The sequence below is a fragment of the Pelodiscus sinensis genome, chromosome 3 (genome assembly GCF_052426305.1).
Source record: "Pelodiscus sinensis isolate ZL-2025 chromosome 3, ASM5242630v1, whole genome shotgun sequence".
Lineage (NCBI taxonomy): Eukaryota > Metazoa > Chordata > Testudines > Trionychidae > Pelodiscus > Pelodiscus sinensis.
This window is the reverse complement of record NC_143054.1, coordinates 83,841,937-83,855,380: the sequence shown is the minus strand read 5'-3', so window position 1 is coordinate 83,855,380 and position 13,444 is coordinate 83,841,937. Positions and strand designations below refer to the sequence as shown.

The 13,444-nt window shown below is 38.8% G+C and overlaps 1 protein-coding gene across 4 annotated transcripts in view; it reads left to right on the top strand.

The window, feature by feature from the left end:
• The window catches only part of HS3ST5 (heparan sulfate-glucosamine 3-sulfotransferase 5), a 251,409-nt gene that overhangs the window by 12,897 nt on the left and 225,068 nt on the right, over positions 1 to 13,444 (top strand). For 3 of the 4 annotated variants that reach the window (XM_075924005.2, XM_025184750.3, XM_075924002.2), the window contains exon 2: positions 13,112 to 13,145. The exons of the other annotated variant lie outside the window; for it this stretch is intronic. The gene's annotated coding sequence lies outside the window, so the exon portion shown is untranslated. The remainder of the gene's footprint in view (positions 1 to 13,111; positions 13,146 to 13,444) is intronic. 4 annotated transcript variants of the gene reach the window in all.

Genomic DNA, 13,444 nt, shown 5'->3' with positions numbered 1-13,444 from the left:
GGCAGCTGCTACTTTAGACTGCCTCCCTCTCCGACTGAGTTATTAGGGCACTGGATCCATGTAAATATGACTCTGTAGCTCCTTCCCTGGCCTTCACTCCTCACTCTTGTGGTCTTACCTGCTTGCCTCTTTGATGCCAGTACAGAGATCCATATAGGTGTGTCTGCACTTCTCATGCTACCAGCTATATTATCCTGGTCTACTTGGCGGGGAGGGTGTGTGTGTGTGAAACTTCAGCTGAAGTTGTGTCTAAGTCTGCATGCCACACTTTATGAAAGATATGAACAAATTGGAGAGAGTCAAAAGAAGAAGCAACGAAGGTGATAAGGTTTAATGAAGAAGGGTTAAAAAAGGGGCATGTTTAGTCTTGAGAAAAGAAGACTGTAGAGAGATCTGATATTACTTCTCGAATTTATGAAGGGCTGCTATAAAGAGAACTGCGATTAGTTATTCTCCATGTTTACTGAAGGTAGGACAAGCAGTAATGGGTTTAATTTAGCAAGGGAGATTTGGGTTACTTATTGGGAAAAACTTTCTAACTATAAGGATGGTTAAGGTCTGGAATAATTTTCCTAAGATGGCTGTGGAATATCTGTCATTAGAGGTTTTTAAGAATAGGTTGGACGAACAGCTGTTGGGAAGATTTGGTTTACTTGCCCATCTTCAGCACAGGGGCTAGACTTGATGACTTTGAAGTTCCTTCCAGCTTTATATGTCTATAATTTAATTTATATGCATAATTACAGCACAATGGATGTTTTTAGATCAAAACAAGCTGCCAAGATTTTGCAGCTCTGGGATGTAACTTTGGAGACCTATTAAAGATTTTCCCTGCATGAGACTAAGTCTTGACCAAATAGGAAGTTCAGACCATCTGAGACTGCAGTTTGGCACAGAGGGCTTGTAAATCATGGAGAGAATATTCACTGTTCCAGCAAGTACAAATTGTGCAGTAATTAGCAGGTTTGAGGCTGGTAACCAGTTTACAATGGCTGAGCAACCTCCTTGTACTTCTGGAAAACATGCCCTGACTTTAAAAAATACTAGTAAACACAATAAAATCTACAAATCAGTATGGAACAGAGGAAAAGGATGATGGGGCAGACACAAAAGGCATACATGATTCCAGACTAGGAATATGATTTCTACTGCACACACTAAAATCTTGTTAGTTGATCTGTTTCCCTCATTTGAAAGGAACTCTGAACCTGTCTTTATTTTTATTTATGTGTGTGTATATATATATATATAGTTATTTATATTAATACAGTAGTTCAACTTTATAGCATATTTTTTCTTTGTTTATACTTTTAAAAATAAATTAAAATATACAGTACTGTGTACAAAACGTGAGTGTAATAATATTAATAGTACAAAGTAGAAATCTATACCTGGAGGTATATAGATAAAATAAATAAAACTTTCAGATTTTTCTCACGCGTCTGCTATATCTAATATATATATTACTCTGGTCTAGCACACTGCACACTATTTTGCAAACATGAAGAGTTATATCAGACAATACTCAGTTTTAAAATAATGGGTCTGCTCAAACTGCTTTTATGTCATCCTTCATCTTAGCCAGTATTATGCCAGACAGGCATATTTCAGACACCCTTGTACTAAATAAAGGCTAAAGTTTTCAAAAAAATCCTTCCCTATGCCACACCCAGGCTGCACATCCTGTCCAAATGTAGAAAAGTTCAGAGTCAATCTACATGTCACAACTTGGGCCCATCCTAGTTCTCTCCATGTGTGTAAACAGTGCTATGGTGAGAATGCAAAGGAAAGTAGAGCAAAGATTCCGGCTAATGAGGCGGAAACCAGTCTAACTTAAAGGGACTGCTCTAAGTAAGGGCAGCCATCCCAGCATTCCCTATGGTCCTCCTTTCCCTGCTGGAACGCCAATCACTTATGTCATTTTGTGAAGATGGGTGGTGCAGTGCTTCTTAAGGCAAACCAATATAATATGTGTTCCAAGGGAATTCACATCATATCTTTTTGCCATCTTTTTACAGACTTTATAAGCCGATAGAGCAGCATATCAGGAGGGCAGAACCATTTCATGTATATCATTCTTATTAATCAAATCCTAAGTAGCCATTCATTTTCACTCATAGCGTGTTTCTGTCTGTCTTAATGGGATGATTACAAGACTCTATTCACCTTGAGAATTTGCAAATGAGGTCCAAAAAGAAAGGCTACTGAATTTAGTTGATGTTACATGTTCATTGATGATAATTTAAAACAATACCGAAAATTGAGATCTCATGGACAGCTCCAGCCTAATTGTACACATTTTCTTCTTCTCTACCATGATGAGTGGAAAGATCTTTGTTTATATTACACAAGCAGCCCCGTGTTATGTATATTCTCATTATAAGTCCATTTTGCAAACCTTATAAATGCTGGATTTCTTATCATTCGGAAAGCTTGCAGAAATATTTGAACTCATGCCCTTTGTCTTAATACAGATTTCAATTATTTATAAACCCTTGAAAATGAACTTGTAAATAAACAGTCCTAGGATTTTGGCATTTAGTGCAAATTGACCTTTGTTTTATCCACTGAGAAACATGATTGCAGGTATTGAAAAATGGGCAAGAAATGACTATTGTTTTTGTATATCTTCATCAGTAATCCTATTAATCCAAAACTCTTCCCTCAAATTAATGAGGAGTAACAGTTAATTAGAGGGAAGGGTTTTGGATCGGACTACCGCATCTACACGTGGCAAGTTAAATCAGGCGATCGGCATGTTAAAATGGCGACCAGCCGTGAATTTAAACCCGCACTTCATTAGCAACTTCAGTATGCTTCATTTGCCTCCCTACTCCGAACTAGGGGGCAAGTGTAGACATACCCCGATATTCTGGACAATCACCTGTATTTTAATGTGGTGCATCCTCAAACATGATGCCTAATTTTGCATCCACAATTTTGGGCTCAGTCATAATTGCATTTATAACGTGAATCTGCACTGACTTGTGAAATCTAGGGAGCAGATCCTTTCAAATGATGAGAAAACGACATAGCTCCATTGACTTAAATGCAAGTAGGCTGATTTCTACCAATTTCAGTTCTGGCCAGTAAATAACAAACTGTCTGACTTTTGGGCTCAGTCTGCTGGTTAGAAGTGCTAACTGTGACTTCTTGCACAGCTTAAGTGTTCCTGCAGCCTCACTTACATTTGACTGCTGCCCCAATACCACATTACATATGGAAGTCATTATAGAAAATGTCCCACTTCAGACTATAAGGGGGAAAAGTGAAAGGAACAGACCCATGCTCCTAGACAATGACACCTCCTCACTTGTGCAAAGGTATTCAGGAAGGAAGCCAGGTTACCTCCTTCTAGAATTGGGAAAATAATTTTGAATATTCTCACTAATTTTTGCGTAAGACCACTGGCACAGCTGCTTCACTTCAGCTTTCGTTGTTTCTCCTTCTGCTTTAGTTTGCAGATGATGATTCTTATTGAGCTACCACTACTCTTCATGCTACACTATCTGCTGTGGCTGAGGGTACGTCTACACTAGCCCCCTAGTTCAAACTAGGGAGGCTAAGGAGCATGACCGAAATTCGAACCCCTTAGTTCAAATTAACTAAACATGGAATGAGGTTTAACTGTTAATTTGAACTAAGGGGTTTATCTCAGAATCATGCTTCTCTGCCGCATGTAGACGGGGGCAGTTATTCCGGGCTTGTCAATTTCCAAAATGGTGACTGGCCGGGAACATGCTAATGAAGTGCGGGATATTTAAATAATTTTATTTTGCACTTTCGGTCACCCTCATTAGCCTCCCTAGTTCGAACTAGGGGGTTAGTGTAGACGTATCATGAGTCTCGTATTCCAGCTGCAGCTTCTTCCCTTCCAGGATTCAGTGTGGCACTGGATGGACAGGAGTAACCTGCTTAGTGCCCTCTGCCTTGTCATGTAATTTGATGTTGTTTTTAGCTTCTGAGTCTCTCCAACAGTGGGCATTCAGCCATGGAATGAAACCAGCTTCTGGGCACAAAATATATCCCATTGCGTCTGGGCATGGATTGTAACCCATTAGCCATCTGTTTGCCTGATCATTATGAATAAAGGCTGCCATGAGCTAGTCCTTAGCAAGACCTTTAACAACTTTACCTCTGTCTTCACACAGCCTTGCTAACAGAGTTTTCCTGAATGCTCTATAAATAATGGGCATTGTGCCATTTTGAATTTAACCTTCCATACCTTGAAACAAAACTTAGAGAGGAAATAAACAGTTCTCTGTTCATTGAACACCTTCTGATTCAGTACGACTGCTCTCTTGTATGTGTGTGAGGGAGTGCGGGGTATGTGGGGAATACAGTCTCTAGTCCACCAGCTGCCACCAAGTTTATAGCTTCTCTCTTGGGTACCACAGATCCATGCCAGTTCCGTGTTCACCCTATTGAGACAGCCTGACATGTTTCGTGATGTGGTGAAAAATGCTTTGGCTTCTCTTATACTTAAAATGAAGAGACTGGCATAAACAATGGTATTATGATTCACACTGGGGTTTTTTTCTCCCATGTAATGAAGGATGCTCATATCAGACATTTTGGAGCCATATTTTCAGAAGATGAACACTAGAGGCAAACAGCACTACCATACAGGGAGAAATTCTGCACTATGCTATGTGTGAGCACAGTAGGGTAAAGAAGCTTGTTCTCTCTCTCCCTTATAAGCAGAAGGGAAGTATATTTGCATAGCATACTAGTAAGCAGTAGGAAGAGGACCTATCACACTGTAGAAGAAGCATAGTCTACTAACGAGGGTGTATATCTGGCCCTTTTGCCAGCTATCAAGTGTTACTGCTGCTCCTGTAAACATCACTACTTCTTTTAGAATAAGCATCCAAATGTGCCTGCCAGTATTTTCTCCTAGCCAACCATAAGCTGGTTGGTCCCGCAGCTTTAGGATGGCTTTTGTGCTGGATGCATATTGGACAGCCCTATGACTCCACTCTTTGACTAACATTATGGCAGGATTTTGTCATTAGAGTTTATTTTACTACACAATCTTAGACTGTCATCTCTTTGGACTGGGGACATCTTTTTTCTTATAAAGTGCTGATCTATATAGGGGGTAGGAGAAGGCTTGCAAATGCTATCACAGTACAAAAATTAAATTATTTTACATTATTTGCAGGCCAAAATATTAGTGGAAACATGAAGATAATTCATTTTCTGTAAATTTGATTCAAATTAATATATTAAAAGGTTTTGTTAATGCTTACAAAAGTGTTCATAAATGGTAAATAAAGATGCATTTATTAATCTGAGCATCTTTTGAGATCTCATCCAGGCCATTGTTTCTGGAGATCAGGTCCTTCATGTGGCACTACATAAAGATATTCTTTAAGTCTCTTCTGCTTAATTAGTTGTCCATTACCTTGCCTTGAGATCCACCCCTGATGCAATAAGCATCAAAGTGACACTTAATTGGATAGAAGGGCTCTTCATTCCTTCTGGGAGTTGCATGTGGACTGCCTCTCTTGCGGTGGCTGCAAATGTCATTGTTGTTTAATAGATTCAGTCCTTGCCTTAATGAAGGACTATATTACTAACTCTCGTCACTTGGAGTGATCCCTCTCAGTTCTTTCCTTAGTCCACTCTCTGAATGATGAAGATAAAGTATAAGCCATGCCGTAAACACTCTCTCCCTTGTTCTTTTTGGAATTTCATAAGAAGAAAATAAATTTACAAGTAACTCCAAGCAAAAAATTTAAAAATTAAAAAAAAAATCCACCCTACCACAAGTTAGTCTGTTGCAGGATACAATCATGTCTCTCAAAATTAGTTACATCAGTAACTTGATATTTGTTCAGTTCATAGCGGGGAAACCCTAACTAATTAACAAAGTGAAATATTGCCCTTTTTATAACTGAAATTTGCAAATACTAATGAGATTATATAATTGCGCTGTCGATAATTAGCAACTGTTTATGTATGATTTTTGGCATGTATTTATAGAGATGTTTCAGTTGCACTATGAGTCTGTTAGAATACTAAGTTAGCTAATTAGCTCAAATCCACTCAAACCTCACATACAATGCACTTGATTACAAAATATAAAACTGTTGCCTGATAGAGAACCCATTCTGACACCCTTGTTGTCCAAATTGTAAATAGTGGTTGATGACCATGACATTGCAGGTTGACTTTTCAATTTTAAAGGAAGGAGTGGTGTGGAACTACTGTGTAGTCTAAGTACATTTTTTTATTTGCATGTATATTATCAGTCCTAGAACAGAGATGGTCAACCAGCATTCAGGGCAATATATCCTTTTTGAATCTCAGCACAACAATGCCCGTGTCACAATGAGCAACTCTACCTCAAGAATTTACTCTAATCAGAGAGCAAATTCTGCTGCTACTCATGCAGTTACTCCTTTAAAGGACCACTTCCTCTACATAGTTTTTGCTATGTAAGGCTTTAATACCACCATAGCTTCTCTTTTCAAGACAGAACACATATGCTGAAGACCACAAATGCTAGATAACAATGCCACCTGTAGCATCTGCCATAATATATTTTAGTGGCAGTATTGTTTCAGTTACATTCAAATATCTGTGTTGTACCACCATGTCTTCCAAGGTCTGTAACTTTCTGAAACATTGACCTGGACTAAAATTTTCCTAGCTTGGTCTGTGCCTGAAGGTGAGCTTGGTTGGAAAGTCTGAAGAAAAATGATCAAGTCATTACTTTTAGCATAAGGAGAATTGAAAATGTATTTTTCTCATTATAAAAATAGAATAGTTTCAACATTTTTTGAATAGGGTTGTGTAGTCATGGGTGGGCCTGTGTGGGTTGTGGCCCACCCACCTGGCACTCCAGCCGAGGAGCAGGTTGGAGACACCAGGGCTTACCCTATTCTGCTCCACTCAGTGCTGCAGCCAGATAGCAGAGATGGGAGCTAGAGTTTAACCCTGCCCCTCATTATTGCACTCCAACCTGAAGCTGGGGCCCTTCTGGTTATGCCCCTGGGTTGCCATCTCTGAGGCACAAAAACCTTGGACACCTGGCATGATCCAAAGCCCATAAATCTGGACATCAGACAGTGCTTCCTGAGTTTCCATATGTATATTTCTTTATTAATGTTCATATGAAGAAACTAGGCTGTAGTCTAAAAAGTTATTTGTTTTTTCCTGTCCCTTATATCCATTAACTTTCTTTTATTTGGAATGTCCGCTATGATTTACAATGGGACATATGATACATAGTGGGATTGAAGTTGTGCATATCTTGGGTAAAATCAAATCACCCTTACATCAATAGTAGGTAGAAGAGGTTCATACTAGAGATGACTGCTGTCTACTGTTGTTTTTAATAGGACTGAAGCCATACATCCCTCTCAGAAGATAAATACCAATTCAAACCTACCAGCATGTGACATTAGCAATTGAAATATGTGAGGTGTGATCAAAATGTGGAACAACTATTTTATTTTATTTTATTCTTTGTTGTGCATGACAAAGTTTAAAGTTCCAAAGTATACAGTGGTGTAAATTATCAACTTTTTTAATTAAATAAAACTGGAAAAACAGGAAGGTTTGTCAATAAAGACCCCACATTCCTCAGGTTCTCCACAGGACTCCTCAGCCCGGGCATCTCCATTAATCCTCTTATAAACTAGCTATTAGAGGGGGAATGCACAGTTAGAGTGCATCTAAGCTGCACCCTTAGCTCAAAATAAGCTACACAATATGAGCTACATAAATTGCGTAGCTTATTTCGAGTGTATACAGTGCCAAATTTTGAAATAAACAACTATTCCAAAATGTCCCTTAATTTTCATGGAATGAGGTTTACAGGGACATTGGAATAGCACACCTGTTATTTTGAAAGACATTTCGAAATAATTGGTGAACTGTCAAGACATGGAATAACTATTTGGGGATATCAGAAATAATCCAAAATAGTGCTGCAGTGTAGACATGACCATAATTATTTACTAGTCAACAGTAGGGCACTAGGTATCATGTTTGTTTTCCAGGTCTGGGGGAGGAGTATAGTGGTTATAGCAAAGTGGTGGGTCCTGGTTTTTGCAAGAGTGTGCGATCTAGAAATATCCCATAATTTGGTATTTTCTTGCTATGTTAGACTTTGCATTTGACATTGTCGCACTTAGCCAGTCTTACTGCTTTTTAAATTAAGATTTTATTGATAGGAAAATAGGTTCTTTAGAGAGATCTACCAATTAATTCTTTAAGGCTTTATAAGCATAATTGAGTAACTTCACACATGTGGGTAGTCATTCTTAGGCTATGTCTAGACCACAGGCTTTTTTTGGAAGAAGCTTTTCCAGAAGAGATCTGCCAAAGAACTTCCTCTTCTTTGTCCACACACGCCTTTTTCTGAAAGAGCTCTTTTGGAAAAAGGCTTCTTCCTCACAGAAAGAGGTTTACCAATGTCAGAAAACCCCCTCTGTTCTTTTGATTTTTTTTTTTTGAAAGAACGTGATTGCAGTGTGGATGTAAGTGAAGTTTTTTCAGAAAAAAAGCCGTTTTTCTGAAAAAACTCTGTAGTGTAGACATAACCTTAGTCACTTGGGTGAGTGTTTGCAGTATTAATCACTAAGGGTATGTCTACACTACCCCGCTAGTTCGAACTAGCGGGGGTAATGTAGTCATCCGCACTTGCAAATGAAGCCCGGGATTTGAATTTCCCGGGCTTCATTTGCATGAAGCCGGCCGGCGCCATTTTTAAATGCCGGATAGTTTGGACTCCGTGCCGCGCGGCTACACGTGGCACGGACTAGCTAGTTTGGATTAGGCTTGAGGTGTACAGCTAGTTTGGATTAGAAGCCTAATCCGAACTAGCTAGTCCGTGCCACGTATAGCCGCGCGGCACGGAGTCCGAACTAGCTGGCATTTAAAAATGGCGCCGACTGGCTTCATGCAAATGAAGCCCGGGCAATTCAAATCCCGGGCTTCATTTGCAAGTGCGGATGACTACATTACCCCCGCTAGTTCGAACTAGCGGGGTAGTGTAGACATACCCTAACTTTGTAGTACATTTATTATTTTTGATGGTCATTTAAATATATATTTGTAATTAAACATAGCAATTTGTTATGGCGATGTGTAAACACTGCTCAAGAATAGGGACCCATTGTTCTAGGCTATGTGTGTACAAACAGTAGTAGATAGTCCCAAAAGTTCACAATTTAAATAAGCAAGACAGACACAAGGTTAGGTGAAGGGGGAGAAAACACCAGCAAAATTAAGAATGGGATGGTGGTAAGTATCATTTTAATTTCACGGTGTTATTTATTTCCTGTTTTAGTTAACAGAGGATCAGCTCAATGGAGAGGGAAAGGAGACAGATCAGAGGAGACAAGGATACCAGCTGTGGAGTAAACAGACTGAGAAAAGGGAAGGAAAAGGTTGGAACAAATAGCCAATCAGTATGGAGAGGAGAAAATACTATTCTATTAATCTGATCATACCATTAAATTTGATATTTTAACTATGACCAACCCATGAAATATAATTACATCAAAATATTGTTCCTGTCATTGCATAAAAAGAAGAAATATACATGCCCACTTACATACTAACCATGAAAAATGTATTAAGAGGGATCATAACCAACATATTACATCAGCGGAGCTGACAGCCACTGCAGGCCCTGGGGCAAGATTTCTGGGGCTGGCTCCACACCCTGAAAGAGTCAGGGCCTCAGGCAGAAGGGGTAGAGTGGAGGGAAGCTAGCCTTCAGCAACCCCCCCAAGCCCTCAGAGATGCATGGAGCGGTGCTCTGGCAGCGATTCAAAAGGGCCCAGAGTCTTTGAATCACTTGGTTCTGGGACCATTGTGCTTTTTGCCCCTGCTCTTGCCCCATCTTAGTGGGCCTGTACTACATTTTGGATTAGTGGTCTTCTTCACAGCATAACAGAAATGTTTTAAATGGAGTTTTGAGTTCTGAAGCTGTCACTTGAATCAGTTGGTATACTAATTTTGGTTCTCTTAAGCTTTTTTGTATTGTGTATAAATAAATGTTTCTATTTTAGTACAATGATGTGAAGAGCAAAATATTATATGAAATTCTTTTCCAGTTGGGCTACCAGTTAATCTCCATAATTGAGCATCTCACCCAATTTTGCAAAAGCACCTTGTAAGTGCTCAGACCTCAATAAGGTACTCCAAAACTATTGGTGGCCACTATTTGAAATTCTTTACTTGTCTTGTTAACTAAACTGGAAGAAAGTGTTTATGTAATCCTTATTGTATGGGGGAAAATAAAGCTACATTAAAAGAAAATGCTTAGGGTTGCAAAGGACTTCAAAAGTTAGGAAATGCCAGCATACAGGTTACCCGTGCAACCTTAATTTGGCCCTTTGGTTCACATGCATCATTGTACAGTTTTTAATTACAGAATCACATATTGTTTATTTCTATAGGCCTCCTGCCTTGTTCAGTGCATTAAATGGACAGTGCTGAATTAATGAGCCTCTCTTCAGTAATTTGTTTTCTTCTTTGAGTTGGTGACCCCATACTTTATTAACATAACACTACTCAAACCTTCTGGGAAGCCAGAATGTGACACCTAATGTTGGAATGTAGGAATCTAAGAAATGGTAGTGTCATGTTTTTAAATATGGATTGGGTTACTTAATTTTGTCACTTACTTACTTCTGTCATAATGACAGAACTTGCCATGATAAAATATATAAAAGCAAATATGTCCATTGCTTAATATGTGTCATGTACTATTTTCATATTAGTGACATAGCTTAGAAGTTAATTGTGGTGTAGATATAATCATTTATCTGCTCCCAAAGAGCCTAGGTTCCACTGTCTCTTATCTCTTACTTCTGTTTAGACTCATTGATCTCTTATTAGTCATCCAGTTTGCCAAGAATTTCCCTCTAAGTTTGCGCTACTGACAACTTAGATATTGAGAGCACTATACTCCATTCTCTGATATGCGTTAGGCACCTTGAGAATTCAGTTTCTCCCGAAATTTGGTATCTTATAGTATAGCTAGTTTTTTATCTGATCTGACAGCAGTCCTTAGCCTGTTTCCCATAGTTTTCCTTACTTCCACATTATCCTTTGTCATGTCATAAGTAGAAGTATTTCTACTCCTAAAAATAAAATAGCATTGCTTTTTTTATTCAGATTAAGAGGAACATGAATGATTGTTTTGGATACAATGTCACAAAAGAAACCAGGTTGAGAGTAATTTAACCCTTGTCATGTATGAAATATGATTAATTTCCCAAGTTCAACTTCTTTCATGCAGCCCACCTGGTCATTCCATGGTATAAAATGTTACAATTTTGGTGTTCTTTAAAACTTTTTTCCTTCTTCATATATTAAAAGAGTATCTCCTTGATGTAATTCCTGAGTACTTTAATCCTTTTATAATTTTTGTCTCTATATATTGTGTCATTGAAATACGTATTGTATTAATCCTTTCCACCCTAAAATGTACTTGCCCTGCATGGAACATTTTATCATTTTATTTTAATTTCTAGTTATCACTCACTTTTCTTCTAATTCATAATTCATAAACAGATGCTGCTAGAAGTTTAGAGGTGATAGTTCATCAATATGTGCCTTTTTTGGTTTTTTTGTTTTTGTTTAAACTGGCATTGAAACAGTATAGTTGTATGGTACTTTATGTCACTGCTTAGTGTGAGATGCTAGCTTCTGCTTGCCTTACTACTTTGAAAGTAAGGTCCTGACCCCTTCTTGTCATTGGAGGAAAGACTGCACAGTGCTCTTTGAAAGGTTAAGGATGTTAATTTAGTATCTTGGCCAAATTTCAATTTTCAGAAATATATTCTACAATTTCCCTGTGAAGATTCAAATGGAGAAATTATTCTTTACTTCTCCTCTAATAACTCTTGTACAGCATTGTAGGCACAGACTGAGTGCTTGCATTACACCCCATGGGCTCGTCTACATTGGCCCCTTTTCCAGAAGGGGCATGCTAATTTTTCAGATCGTAATAGGGAAATCCACGGGGATTTAAATATCCCCCGCGGCATTTAAATAAAAATGTCCACCGCTTTTTTCCGGCTTTTAGAAAAGCCGGAAAAGAACGTCTACACTGGCCCCAATCCTCCGGAAAAAAGCCCTTTTCCGGAGGATCTCTTATTCCTACTTCTTATTCCTACTTCAAAGAGATCTCTTATTCCTACTTTGAAGTAGGAATAATTGATCCTCCGGAAAAGGGCTTTTTTCCGGAGGATCGGGGCCAGTGTAGACGTTCTTTTCCGGCTTTTCTAAAAGCCGGAAAAAAGCGGCGGACATTTTTATTTAAATGCCGCGGGGGATATTTAAATCCCCCGTGGATTTCCCTATTACGATCTGAAAAATTAGCATGCCCCTTCCGGAAAAGGGGCCAATGTAGACGTAGCCCATAAGAGACACATTTGGGTATTGGGAACTTAATCCTGAACTTTGTGAGGTCTGTAATGCACTTCATGATATTTGGGATTGGTGCAGGTGTCAGTTTTACCCTCATGGAGCTAAGATGTGTGAGTTGCTATTATTAGTGTCTTTAATACTGAAGTGAGCAAGCAAGAGATGACTAAATATCATGCTAAAATGTTTGTTGTCTTTGGTTGCCAGTTTCTTGCAAAAAAAATAAATAAAAAGGTATTTGGTGTAAAAGCCAAAATGTGAGTATGGAGGAAATATAAATAATTTCCCTTAGAAAGACACCTCAGCCCATACTAATCCCATGTAAGGGCCAGGAACAAACACAGTACTTAAGCACTAATGAGCTGAATAACGCTGGCTGCAGAGCATAACTAAGGAAATTGCTGAGCTACCCATTGCAGATGAGAACATATGCTATAGTCTCTGAAAGGGTGGCAGAGTAGCCACTTCGCATCTGTGTGATATGGAGATCTGAGGAGCATTATGTCTGGCACCCAAAGCTTCCCAGAGCTATCACTTGGTTAGTGTAGCTTTGGCCTGCTCCAAATGCAGGGAAGCAACTCTGATACATGCCAGCCCCAGAAGATGAGCTGATACTTCTCCTTGGTTTACCATCCAACAAGTCTGTTAGTTATTCAACGTACAAGTAGAGTTCAGATTTTTTTTAAATACAGATTTATTTTATTTTGTATTGTAGGAGACAACCAAGAATAGGTGCACCTTCAAAAAAAGTAAGTGGTCCTTTTTCTTACACATTATTGTTCAACGTATGCATTCATTTAACGGTGATACATTTTAAGGTTATCAGACCAAACATATATTTTCAGTAATTGTCAACTTATTCTGGGATGAAAGTGGGAGATATGCACCCATGAGACCTTTACAGGGGCTTTGCAGAATGTGATCGAGCTAACAGATGCATGTATCTGGGTTAGGTTCTGAGTATAGCACTAGGAGATAGATGCTTGCAGTCTGTTTTCAGAAATCATGGTTTCATGGTTGCCAAGTCAGAGCCATCCCAAGAGAGAGT